The sequence below is a fragment of the Eptatretus burgeri genome, chromosome 5, assembly GCF_056783735.1.
Source record: "Eptatretus burgeri isolate ZD-2024b chromosome 5, Ebu_testis_v1, whole genome shotgun sequence".
NCBI lineage: Eukaryota > Metazoa > Chordata > Myxini > Myxiniformes > Myxinidae > Eptatretus > Eptatretus burgeri.
Window position 1 is genome coordinate 9,692,313 of NC_140965.1, and position 15,013 is coordinate 9,707,325.

A 15,013-nucleotide genomic window follows, 5' to 3' on the forward strand; every position below is an offset into this window, starting at 1 on the left:
CGGCCATTATGGCATGTACGTGCCATGGCATACAGTCCACCAGCGTTTGGAATTCTGCAGGAGGGATGCGGCACCATTCTTCCACGAGAAAATCAATCAACTCACACCTGATTGCTGAAGGTGGAAAACACTGTCTCAGGCATCGTTCAAGAATATCCCATAAATGCTCGATTGGGTTCAGATCTGGTGAATTGAGAAGGCCATGACATATGGATAATATCAGTGGAATGCTCATCAAACCATTGGGCGAGCACATGTGCTCTGTGGATGGGAATATTGTCATCTTGGAAGCGACTCCTCCCGGCAGGAAAGAAATTCTGCAACATGGGGTGAAGATGATAACTCGGCACCATTAACTAGCGATTGGCATTTGATCTTGCCTTCTAAGGGCATGACTGCACCAATTTGTGCCATACCAGGAAAATTTGCCCCACAACATTACAGAACCAACAGAACCTTTCATTGTTGGAATCAAGCACTCATGGTTGTAGAGTTATTTAGGTTGGTGCCACACGTGCACTCGTCCGTTTGTCGAGAATATGGTGAAGGATGATTTGGCTGATCACATCCTATTTCTCCACTGCTTGGTAGTCAATTGGATGTGCTCTGTGCACCACTGGACTCACAAACGTGCATTGCCAGGTGTGATTAGCAGTTTGTGCACTGCAACCGGACTATGGTATCCTGCTCTGTGGCGTTCTCGGCGGACCGTTTTTGATGAAACTGGTGGCTTGTGCTCCAGATTTAAATTTACAGTCAATTAATCTGCATTTGCTCAACTGCAACCAAAAGTAAACTCGATCTACTCTGCTGATTTGCGAAATAAGCAAAAGCAGTGTCGGTGCCACCTTCCAAAGCTGATGTAATTGAAGAAATCAAATTAGTTAGAGGAGTCCTGCTCAAAAATGAATACAGCAAAGCGATACACTCCACCTTGAAAGAACCAAACTGGACAGAACAGAAGGAGCCAGAAACCCTTGGGCACTGTGTACTGCCATACTACCCCAGGCCTTTCTGAAAGGAATGGCAGGATAGTAGGCAGCACATGGATTGGTGTCATCTACAAGCCTCTACGCACCATCTGTAATGTCATTTCAAAAACTAAAGGACACATTATCAACTGGTGATAAACCTGGAGTAGTTTACCATTCGTCGTGAAGAGACTGTGACCAATTCTATATTGGTGAAATTTAATGCAAAGACCAGATGAACATGATCGAGCCGATAGGCTTGGAAAGGTGACCCAGTCCGCCTGAGCACGTCATTGCCTGCAAGTTAGCCACATATTTGACTTTGATGGGACCCGTGTCCTCGACAGGACATCCAACAAACAACACAGGTTGATTTTGGAAGCATGGCACATGAAGAACCAAGAGAGATGGTGGACATACCCACACAATACACACCTCTGATACAAATGGCCAAAACTGGATTGTGCAAACAGCTGGATAAGGTGAGGAACAAACAACACTCAATCCCAAACATCATATCCCCGTTTGTACAACACCCAATGGGAACCCCAACAATCACACACCACGCACCTCATCATGCTCATCCTGGACACGAAACCAGCCAGGTTCATGCCACGGAAACTCAAAAATAACAAACGCACACACATACAACACCAGATCACGTGTTCGTACGAACTAAACAGGAGCAGAGCAGCCCGTTGACCGGAAATGAGCGGTCGTATCGGAAATAAAAATCGGACATGTGCCGATTAGCTTGGGGTCTGTTGGCTTGAGGAAGCCTACTGTGAAGCGGGTGAAACGTCGCCTGAGACCGGGTATTTTCTTGCTTATTGCTCAACTTTGCAGAGTATATCTCGTTTACTTTTGGTTGGAAGCGCCGTTCTTCTTAATACTTGAGCCGTCGATACCATTTAATTGGAAATTTGGTGAAGGTTGATACTGTGGTAAAAGGTAACAAATTAAATAAGTATATACTGTGTTAAAAGGCAGTCCTCATGCTGTTGGGCTGGGCACTGAGGAAAGGCAGATAAGATGAGTGAAGACTGCTCCTGGTAAACAAGATGAGTCGGGACGGCTTTTGGTCGGTGACGAGTGGTGGATTGGAGACAAAACCGAGACAAGACAAAACCTCCTGGCAGACAGGATGAGTGGAGTATCGAACACTTGGCAGATCGAGACATGTTACGGTACTCAAATGTCGTACAGTGCTTCACGTGGGTGTGCATGCACGGAGCCGTGGTGAGGCGGGAAAGACTCTGCTTGTTGTTTGATGGCAGAACCCACTGTGAATAAAACCTGTTGGATCAATCATTCTTTGAGTTCTTCATATTGCTTGGAACATCATGCCAGAAGCGAGCGCATCCTACTGCACAGGGTGCTGAGAAGTACAGGAGGATAGAAGATGGCCCTGTCCAGTGCAAAGAGTGCCAGGAATTGTAAAGAGTCATCAGTGGGTTGATCCATATAGTTCGCTGATTCCATTGACTCCGCCGTGAGTTTGATGCTTACCTGAGACTTCCTTTTGATTCTAAACTGCCTAAATCAGATTGCAGAAGATGTTTGACGAGCCAGCGGCAACAACGGGGCCAACGGAAGAGACACCAAAAATTGAATCAGCTACAAGTGCACGAGCAGCAATGTCAATGACGATGAATACACAATCACCAGGCAAACTTGATTTCCATTCAGTGAACTTTCCGCAGGTGTGGAGACATTGGAAAGAGGGGTTGGAACTGTACTTGGACCTTGCAATGAACGACCAGTCGGAACAGAGGAAGGTAAAGTTGATTCTCTACTTGATCGGCACAGAAGGTTGGGAGATCTATAACACCACGTCATTCAACACAGCTGAAGGTGAGCACACTGTGGTTGAACTCCTGCAAGTTTTTGATGCCCATTGCCACTCACGCACCAATGAGACGGTTGAGCACTATCTATTCTTCATCAGAGACCAAGAGAGTGTTGAGAAAATTGATAAATATGTGACAACTACAAATCCGGGCAGCAACCTGGAACACTTCGGGAATCACCAATTCGTGATCGCATAATCGGTGGCATTAATGATTCCATGCACAGTATGGACGTTTACTCTGAGAGGCAGATCTTCACTTGACTAAATGTTTGCAGCTATATTGTGCTCCGGAATTGTCGAATGAATGCATTCGAACCATTGAAGTCTCGCCTACATCAACAGTGCATACCTAAGACAAGTGTGCATAGACCTGATCGGAAAATGTTTGAGAAGCCACGGAAGATTTTGGATAAGCCGATGACTACAACACCTACCACACCACTGAAGCTAAAGCAGACTCCTAATATGCGGGATGCATGTATGGTTTGTGGTCAGGTACATTCCTGTGGACCACACCATTGCCCAGCATCTGGATAATGTTGTCGCAATTGCTCCGTGTTGAACCATTTCACTTCGGTCTATACGTGTGCTCAACAAGGATCTGTGCATGTCCTTCGTATGGATTAGTGGTTCCTACACTTCACCAAGGACATCATGGGATCTTTAATGTCCACCATCTCATGGTGGCAGATGGGATGCCCATTTAATGTCGATCCAAGGGATGGCACACATTGATGAATCTCCCTGCCTATGAAACACCAGGATGACAGTTTATAGGTGGGTCAGGATTCAAACCGAGTCTAGACAGCTTCGAGGTGAGTGTGTGTACCTCCAGGCCACCCTGTCAGCCGAAGCATAAGAACAGAATAACAAAAAGAAACAAATACAGCCGCACTTTTACTGATATTCTATGGAGGTTCACAAAGATAAAGTTGTTGGTTGAGTGATGTCGAGTACATCACAGTGCAATTGCATCTCTCATGCCATTTGGGTATCGAGAGAGCAATTTTAGCATGAGTTCCTGATATCTGTTCAAATTGCTTTGGTTGTTCTGACCCAGGGGACATGTGGTGCTATAAATGGCAGGTGAAATATATCTTCAACGTAACCACAGCTTTGGCGTAAATCGGAATTTATCTGTTTGCTTCCAAAAGCTTGACATGTAAACACCATGTGTACTTCGTGCATCAACATGGGTTTCTTGAACCCACTTCAACCTACTGTTTCTGACATTGACAACAGAAAAACATTATGACTGGCTTGCCTTCACCCATTCTTATTATGGTTGTAGTCGCAAAATTTGCATAAAAGTGATTGTAAATGCTGAAAGTCATTTCACCGTGGCGAAATTGAGACAACAATCTAGAAATGTCTTCAAAATTCACTTTTCCAAATATCTAGTTTTCCAAGTGCACTTGTTACATTTGGGAATCATGAGAAGTCCAGTTTGCAGAGGTTGCCTGCACATGACCATCAACTGACCTTTACGTCCATTAATGGTGTCAGACCCCTCCATATCAGTTCCTCCCCCTCGTTGTCTCCCAACCCACTCCCTCTCTGTGTCCCCTATTCAGAATCCCACCACCTCATATGTTCCCTCCAATCTTTCCCCTCACTGCACCTCCTCTCATCTTCCTCTTACCCCACTTTCTCCCATATTTTCAGTCACCCTCTCCCAGCTTTCCCAACCCGCTCTCCAAGTTCCCACATCCCCTCTCCACATTCTTGCACCCTGCCAACAGTGCCTCCTTCCCTGCCGGACCTGTGTGGCCCTCAAACATCTGAGGCCTCTGCTCCAACCTGAGATCTCTCAATCCAGTCCAATGCTTATAAACCGGACATCTTCTGCTTCACAGAATCCTTCCTCTCTCAGGATGTCTCTGACTCCTTAGTGTCTCTCCCTAGGTATTGCTTTTTCGTTTCACCAGTTGCACGTCACATCAAGCGCTCCATTTAGCACAGTCTGTATGTTGCTCTAATACCTACAAACCCTGAGGAGCACCTTTGGGTGCTACTTCTGCTCCCCCCACCTTCTGGTTCAGGTGTTTTTTCATGTGTGGTGAAATCTGAGCTCTTCGTTTCCACCTCATAAAGTGGAGTTTTCCAAACCAGCTTTTTGCTTTTGTGTCTTCTTTGCCTCGGTGTTTCTGTCGTATCTCGTACAATATTTCAGGTTAATTTGTTAGTTGTTTTGTGCTATTCGTTTTGCATTTTTCGAGGTCTAGCTGATAGATAGGCCTACCCTCAGATAGAAAGTGTATCTTGCTTTCCCCCTTTTATCCTTGGTATATCGATGGGAATCTTGCTTCTATCTCATCACACTAATCCTATTTCCTCTCCCCACTCCAAAAAATCAAAGCAAACAAATAAAAGAAAAATTAGGGGCAATACCCCTGGGTGCTCACCTGGTAGAATAATGATACCGAGGAGGAAGTCAACGTGGGACAGAATCAGCAAAATCTACCAATGAATCAATGCTTTAGCATATACCTATTTTGGGGGTCAGCCCCCCCTCCTCCCCCCATAAATCCCGTTCGACCCTGATTTTTTAAAATAGCGTGAACAAATTTTGGTACATCACGGGTGATGAAGGTTGTGGTAAAGTTTCATCAAAACTACATGTGTAGTTTCAGAGAAGAAGTTGCAAGTATTTGTGGACGGATGGACGGACGGACTGACAGACGAACAACACGCCATCCCATAAGCTCCCCAGAACTACATTCCAAGTGAACTAAAATCCTTTACTTTTTCACTCCATAACGATTCTCATTTCCAATTGAATTTCCTTCTGCTTCTGGTTCTACCACCCACCTCACTTTTCTCCAAACTGAATCTACATTAAATATAAACGCTTCTTTAAACAAGCTCAAATGAGCTAAGATCCTCGTCCTCTTAATGATGACGTCATAAAACGAATATGACGTCATTGTGATGTATCAGGTTTGTGATAATTATCTGTGCTAATGTCCGGCTTGATTCCCGCAAACAAAATTCAAACAGCTTGCCTAGTTTCGGAGATAATGGTATAGGCGATTTCCATTCGCGGAGATATTATGACGTCAACTTTTTTTCTAGGAAGAATTTCCAAAATCCGAGATGGTTACTGCCCGCGCGTGGGCTTTCTGCATATTCATGGCAAGTTTCACGAAGATCCGATGAAAACTCTGGGTTGTGAAACCAAAAATGTCAAAAAATAGGAATGACGTCATAAAAATTGCTATGATGTCATAGTGATGCATCATATGTGCGGTCATTCATCTCTGCTAATGCCCTGTTCGATTCCCACAAACATAATTCAAAAAGCTTGCCGAGTTTCGGAGATACTTTTTTAGGCGATTTCCATTAGCGGAGATATTTTGACATCATAACTTTTTTTCTCGGAGGAATTTTTAAAACCGGAGATGGTTACTGTCTGCGCAGGGTATTTCTACATATATATATATATATATATATATATATATATATATATATATATATATATATATATATATATATATATATATATATATATATATAACAACTTTCAGGAAGTTTCGATGAAAACTGTAGGCTGTGAAATAAGTTTCATGAAGATCTGATGAAAACTCTGGGTTGTGAAACAAAAAATGTCAAAAAATAGGAATGACGTCATAAAAATTGATATGACCTCATAGTGATGTATCATATACGTGCGGTAATTCATCTCTGCTAATGCCCTGCTCGATTCCCGTAAACAGAATTCAAAAAGCTTGCCGAGTTTCGGAGATAATTTTTTAGGCGGTTTCCATTAGCGGAGATATTTTGACGTCATAACTTTTTTCTCGGAGGAATTTTCAAAATCGGAGATGGTTACTGTCTGCGCAGGGTATTTTTACATATATACACCAAGTTTCAGGAAGTTTCGATGAAAACTGTAGGCTGTGAAACAAAAAAGTCCACAAGAACAACAACGTGAGTAAGACTTCACGAGGATCTAAAAAAAATATATATCATTTTAAGAATGCATTTCAACCCTTGTTATCTCCTTCATAAATGCTACACTTGTTCATCTTCTCCACCACGATACATGTCTCTTCCTTCAAAAGGATTGTGTTTCTCAAGTGTTTGTCTGCTCTGCACCTCGCATTCAAACTTTCCCCCGCACCCCACAAACTCAAACCTGCAGCAGCATCATCTTGCCTTTGATTTTGTAACATGTAAATATGCGACATTTCTGCTTCATCGAGGGATTTCTGATCCCAGCTTCGCCGGAAGAATGACGAGTGGGTTTTTACGGTTGCTGTTCAAATAAGGAGACTTGACTGGAATTCCGAACACCTCAGACCTCTTTTCTTCCACACTAAATTTGTGACCTTGTGATCCAAGTGGAACGGACAAGGAGTTACAAGCGTACAACCAGCCGTGCTCTTCCCGGTCACGCAATCAGATTCATCCGTGGCAGTGGTTTTGGGCAAGCTGCCACCATTCCAGCATCGTGACCTACAGCTGTGGTTTACACAAGTCGAAGCACAATTTGACTTGGAAAATTACCACCGAGTTGATGTGGTTCAAATACATCATTGTCTCCTTGTCACCAGAGTATGTGACGGAGGTGAGAGATAATTTAATACAACCCCCAATGAACAACTGCACACAATTTTGAAGGCCACGCTCATAAAGTGCACGACCCCCTCCGAGCATTTTTTTTTTTGTATACCTTGGTCGAGGCTCGTATGAGAGCTAACACACAACTCACAGCAAGGAGGCATGAGACAAGAGGGGCGGGAGTGGAAGGGACAAAACAGTGGGGAACAGACACATTAGGTGAACTGTGGAAGGGAGAGGGATGGGGATGGGACGGGGAACATGGCGAAGAGAAGATGGACATTTCAGGGACTTTCAGGAAGGAAAGAAGGAGAAATGAAGGAAGTGGGCTTGGGTGGATTATCGGGGGTAGAAAAGATCGAGGATTTGGATGGGGGAAGATAAGAGGTGGTGGTGAACAGCTGTTTTGAAAGCCTGGAGGGAAGAATGGGAAAGAATAGAGTGAGGGTTTATTCCAAAGGCGGGAAAAAAGAGGAATGAAAGAGTGAAGATGAGCAGTGATTCGTGATTTTGGTAGTTTTACCAGAAGGGGGTTGTTGGTGGACCTTGAGCGCCCTGTGGAAATGTGGTGGGGACAAATCGCAGAGAGAGCAGGGGGGGCAAGGCTGGAGAGGAGTCGGGAGAAGACAGAAAGACCACCGACCAACCTGCGGTGATTGAGTGAGAGGCCCAAAGACTCAGCTTCATTGCGGGAGATGCCGATGATCTTAAATGCCCTGGTTTCGACAGCGTGAAGCCGAGAAAGGTGGGAGGCAGGAGCACCAGCCCAGAGGGGAGAGCAGTACTCCATCAGGCTATGGACAAAAGCTTTGTAAGTGGTCAGGAGCTCAAGAGGGCCGAGGAAGGACTTAGCACGACGGAGGATTCCCAGTCAGCGACTGGCTTTTGAGGCGAGGTTGGAAATGTGACTTTCCCAGGAAAGGTCATGGCAGATAGTGAGACCTAGAAGCCTGAAAGAAAAGACTTCTTCCAGAGGATTGTTGAGAAAGTGGATGGGGGGGTTTTGTAAACGGTCCTTTCGAAGAGACATAGTGAGAGTGTGAGATTTGTCTGGATTGAAAGACATGTTCCACGTGTTGGACCAGTTTGTGATTTTATCCAGATCTGCAGTGAGTGAAGAAGCTGCTGCTTGCCGGTCTGAGGGATGACAGATGGTATGGCAGAGGGTGGAGTCGTCGGCAAAGAGAAATAGAGGATTTTCCAGAGAGTCCGAGAGATCATTGATGAAAACCAGAAAAAGAACAGGGCCCAGAAAGCTACCTTGAGGAACTCCAGCCTGCACAGGAAGAGGGGATGAAAGAACTCCATTTAGGGCCACACGTTGACTGCGACAGGAGAGGAAGTCTGCGAGCCATGAGTGGAGATGGCCTTGAATACCATGGGAAGAGAGTTTGGTGAGTAGGGCAGGGTGCCAGACTGTGTCAAAAGCACGTGATATGTCCAGGGATACGGCTCGGATTTCCTGTCTGGCATTGAGGACCTCCATCCATTGATGGGAGAGCAGAAGCAGCATATCCAGGGTAGAGTGACCTGGTCTGAAACCAAATTGATGATTGGAAATCAAGCCATTGGAGAAGAGGAAGGATTTCATATCTGAAGCGATGATGGATTCCATCACCTTGCTGATGATTGGGAGAAGGCTGATTGGTCTGTAGTTATAGGGATCTGTTTTTGCACCTTTTTTATGCAGGGCAGTGATGTTAGCAGATTTCCAAGCAGATGGCAGATGACCTTGGGCAAATGAGAGGGTGAATAGAACAGAGAGAGGGTGAGCAAGAGCAGAAGAGCAGGCTTTGAGGACACGTGGGCTGATGTCGTCTGGACCGGTTGCAGAATCTGACTCGAGGTTTGAAAGCAAGCTCTCCACCTTGTCAGGAGAAAAGGATACAGAGTCCAGGGACAGTTGGGTGCGACTGGGTAAAGTGGGTAAAGATAGTGATGGGTTTAGGACACAAGATTTAGCTGCAAACACCGAGTTTAGACATTCAGCTTTATCACGTGTGGAATCAGCAGTGCGGCCATTTGAGGTAAGGGAGGGGATGGAGGGGGAACATACACCAGAAACAGATTTGATTAAACGCCACCAGGATTTTGAGGAGGGAGAGAGGTTTGAGAGTTCAGACTTGAGATGAGAAAGATGTTGTTTTCTGGCTCTCCTGAGGGTAGATACACACTTGTTCCGAGCTTTGTGGAAAGAACTGAGATTGCCCTCAGTTGGGTTTGCTTTCCATGAGGCAAAGGCAAGTTGTTTCAGGACAACTGCCTCGCCACAAGCTTCAGTAAACCAAGGGCGGGAGGAAGGGTAAGACAACTGAACACGAGAGGGGATAAATCTGTGCATGAGGGAGAGCAAGTTTCTTTGAAAGAATTCCCAGGATGAGTTGATGTTTGAGAAAGTAGTGATAGGAGACCAGTCTGTAAGTTTGATGGCTGCTCGGAGACCCTGCCAGTCGGCTTGAGTGAAATGCCAGACTCGACGGCAGTGAGGTGGTTCTCTGATAACAGCCAGAGAGATGTCCACTTTGACAAGGACGTGGTCAGAAGAACCAATTGGAGCGAAGGAAGAGCAGCAGGTCCGTCATTGAGGAAGTTCCGTCATTCAGGAAGACTAAGGATTTGTCACTCCTCATGTGTCATTTCCCTGGTCTCTAGAAATGCTCCGACTGTGCCGAGTGATCTCACCGTGAAGGATGCATTTGATGCCACGTTTGAGTCTGTGGTTAATCAATGCCCCAGGTGAGATACACTTCTAGTTTTGGGGGATTTCAATGCATCGAATGACATTGCTAGGGATGGTTATGAGACATGTGCTGATCCCCATGGGTGTGGAACTGTGAACCAGAATAGCACCAAGTTCCTTGACTTTGCAAGAAGTCATGGACTTTATGTGGCTGGTTCATGGTTTCAGTGCCCACAGCCTCATCACTGGACTTGGTATTCCAACGCTGGTGTTGTGGAAAAGGAGATTGACCATGTGCTCGTTGGTGGGTGCTGGAGAATGATCCAGAACTGCAGCATCTTCTGGAGGGCTCAGTTCCTCAATACTGACCACAGGCTTGTTGTAGCAACTCTGAAGTTGCAGCTTAAATCCAGGAGAAATGTAGATGCAGTGATGCGCTGCTCCGACGCATGCGACCACACCTTACCTTATGTAATCTCAGACCATCAGTTTGGATTCTGATCTGGTCATTCTACCCTGGACATGCTGCTTCAACTCTCCCAACATTGATGGAGGCCCTCATTGTCAGACATGAGATCAAGGCAGTCTCTCTTGAGATATTTTGAGCATTCCATACAGTCTGGCATCCCACCTTGCTCTCCAAACTCTCTGCCAATGACAATCAAGGCTAATTACACACATGACTTACTGATTTCTTTTTTCTAATCGCCAACGTGTGGCTTTCAATGGGATCCCATCATCTCCTCCCTCCCTGTCAATGCTGGAGTGTCTTCAGGCAGCGTTTTATGCCCAGTTCTGTTCCTAATCTTCATCAACGATCTTTCTGACTCTCGAGAAAATACTTTATCTCTTTGCTGATGACTCCACCTTCTGCTGAAACATTCATCCTTCAGAAAGGTAGGCAGCAGCATCTTCCCTTTCTGCATACCTTGATAGAATCATGAGCTGGTCAAACACTTGAAATATGTCTTTCAATCTTGACACATTTCACTTTCACTCTGTCTCTCTGAAAGGACCATTTGGTGAACCCTCCATCTTTTCTTCGCAATCTTTTTGAAGTTAAGTCAATCAGGCTTTTGGCTCTCACAATCAGCAATGATATTTCTTAGGTAAGCCACATATTGAAGTCATGTGGGCACCCTCCATCCATTGTGCAAAGTCTTTCCTTGGCACATCTGAACATTTATATATATATATATATATATATATATATATATATATATATATATATATATATATATATATACATATATATATATCTGCAAAGGCTTCGTGTACAGCTCAAGTAATTACTGCTCTCCCCTTTGGGCTGGCACCCCTGCTCACATCTGCTCAGCTTGACACCATGGGAACTAGGGTCTTCAAAATCATGAGAATCTCGCATAATGAAGCTGAGTTTCTGGCTTATTACTTTCACATCGCAAACAGGTTGATCTGTCTGTGATGTGAAAGTGATAGGCCCAGAGACTCAGCTTCCTCCTTTCTGGTATTGCACCCTCGGCCTTTTCAATGCCCCACCCCCAGTTTTCTGCAGGGTACACGTGGTAGGCCAGGAACCCCCTTCTGGTAAAACTCCAAAAATCCACCCTCACACTCACTGCTCATCTTCACTCATTCGTTCCTCTTTCTTCCCACCTGTGGAACCAACTTGAGCAGTCTCTTCAATAACATTCTTCCCTGGAGGGCTTCAAGGCAGCTTTTCACCACCATCCCAGATCATTCCCATTCCAAAACCTTGATCTTTTCTACCCCCATTCACCCACCTTCAGCCCACCTATTTCAGAATTTGTAGTTTTTTCCTTCAACTTCTGTGATTGAGTTTGTGGCTGTATCCATCTTTTTCACTCTCTGTGTCTTCCCCATTGCCCTCATTTTTCCCCACATCCCTTATTTTTCAGTCTCCCTCTATTTTGGTCCTCAACCCTGCTGGTATTTATTGTGTTTGCCTTCCCACCTCATTTTATGCTGTTCTTTTTGTTCTGTTACCTCCTGATCCGTTCTGTGTTCTAGCTCCTCCACGAGTCTCGACACTGCATGCAAAAAAAAAATAGGGGCAATGCCCCTGGGCTCCCCTGGTAAAACCAGGGAACCACTGGTAGGCGTGCACGACCCACAAAATATGTAAATTAACTTATGGTTTGAACAAACTTTTGAAAGCACCATGCAGAGATGATTCCTACCTATTAGTCACATCTAAATTGGGTGAATACTTTTTGAGAAGTCAAAAGTAGCGATCCCAGGAATCGTAATGACCTTGGACCTTTAAATTGACCTACTTAATATGCAATCTTTGATGTGATTTGCGAGAATCAGGAGGCCTTGATCCACAGGTGTTCCACAAAGTTTGGTGAAAATAGGACAATTAGTTTTAGCATCATGAGTGATGAAGGTTGTGGTCAAGTTTCATCAAATTCGCGTGTAGTTTCAGAGAAGAAAGCAAATACCTATTTTAGGGGGTAAAACCTGGACCCACTTTGAGCCCCGTAATCCCCTTAGACCCTGATTTTTTGTTTTTTTTAATGCCGTGAACAAACTTTGGTACATCACGGGTGGTGAAGGTTGTGGTCAAGTTTCATCCAAATCGTGCGTTTAGTTTCGTTGAGGAAGATCTGAGTTTTTGACTGACGGACACTGCGCGATGCTCATACCTCACCTGAACTATGTTCCAGGTGAGCGAAAAATTTGTGACTTCTTTACAACTCCAATTATTCCCTTCATCACTGTGTACAGGGAAATGTGTACAGGCCCTACACCAACCATGTCCAGAACAGAAACAAAATTGGAATGTCTTGTCCGGTCAATTCAATGAACATATATTCTGTTCTTATGTAAAAGCAGAGATAAATAATCTGTCTAATAAAAATCTGAGGGACAAAACAGAGGGAGACTTGGACAAATAAGGGATGTGAGGAGGATTAGGGGTAGATGAAGATGCATGGGGTGGACAAGATGGATACAGAAGCACTCTCAGGAAGGGGGGAAAAATGTAAATTTGAAAGGAGGTGGGTTTTGGGGGTAGGGAGAGTTGTGGGGAGGGGATTGACGGTGGAAGATCATGGTTTTGGATGGGGGTTGTGGATGGCAAAGGGGGTTTGTCCAATATTTATGCAAGAGAAAGAGATGGGTGGGAGTATCACAAATCCTTCATTTTATGTGGTTATACAATCTGTAGATGACCCCTAATGAAACGTATATTGCACTGAAGAACAAAAGTTTGGATCTGATGAAGCAGAGCAGTGTTACAGTAAGTCACAGGCGAAGGGATGCGGAAGGTCTCAAAGTCGCCTGATGTCATTGTTTGCAAAACCACCAACACCACATGACCAATTGTGCAATGACTGGAGTGAATGAAACCATTAGTCCCTGAAATAACACAATGCTACTTATTATTTTTCACATTTTCATCATAAAAGGAGCGAAAAGACAATCTTTTCCGTTTAATTATGATCGAGCGCTTTATTGCCAGTGTGAGTGGGCAATGTGAATAGCTCTCATCACCAGCATTGGTAAAGTAATCCCAGCACAATCTCAAGGGTCAAAGTGTCTCGGATTATAATGAAAATGCCTGCCATTTCTCCCTGTCATGTGTTCTGTTTCAAATAAACGTCACTGTGTTAGAGTTGTACCCATTTTCGTGGAATCGGGAGCTCAACATGTCACGCAGGCAATGCTGGAAGGCAATGGTGCCTTTGGTTATGACTCCAAGCCGGATGATGATGATGACTTGTCAAGAGTCAGTATATTGGATACTGAAGTAAGGCTTTGTTTCTGGAATGTTCTACCATCAAACTCTCAAATTGAAAAATTGTGACTCCACTATGTGACTTCATCAAATTGCATCATCACTCATAGAATTCCACCTAAAACAAAGGATAAAAAATAACGGACTCCATACTTTTCCTCTCCCCTTCAGGATAACAAGACTCATACTCGAGACCTTCAGACCCTCGAGTCCAATGGAAGAATCCCTTATTGTCCCTTATTCATATATATATATATATATATATATATATATATATATATATATATATATATATATATATATATATATATATATATATATATATACACATACATATATATATATATATACATACACATACATATATATATATATATATATATATACATATATATATATATATATATATATATATATATATATATATATATATATATATATATATATATCAGATGTAGCAGCAATCATAATTCACAATATGTAAGTCATTCTCACTTTTCAGCATCTGGAGAGTAATTAAATTATTTAAGTTAATCAAGATAACTATTATAAGTTTGGTAATTAGTGTTTCTCAACCTTTAATAAAATGGTTTTAGATTATGAATTAATATTTAAGTTTTTAACTGCCCTAACATATGAATCTACCACACTTGTGGGCATTGTATTTGTTATATTTTCATGACTGTCTTCATGGCACATGGAAATTCTCATGAAGTATCAAATATTATTTCTGCTGAACTTAAACAATTTGTTTGTTGTCTCTATGGTAAATCAAAAAAGGCATACAAAGATATAAACAAGTTCCGTTATGATATAGCAAAGGAGAAATTCCAGACTCGCAACACCCAAATGGTGTCCAACTCAGATGGAATTGTTTTGAGCCTCCTGCCACCCTCCCTGTCTGTCGACACTGAAGATACATGTCCTCAGGAATAACTACCAGGTGCTTATCTAGAAAATGTCTATGTCCAGTATTCTGTTATACCATCCTGAATCACATGGATGGAGAAAGGCCGAGCAGATCCTTGGATATGACTGGTGTGATGGAGATTTAATACCGCAGGTAAGGAACACAGATTGTACATCAAGAATACCGTAACCAAGTTATGAACATCATTTTATTCCTGATTTGTGTCAGCTTATTCACTGATCACTATCATACTTTTCATTTTAATTTTGTGATTGTTTGCGTTATTGGCATCTTA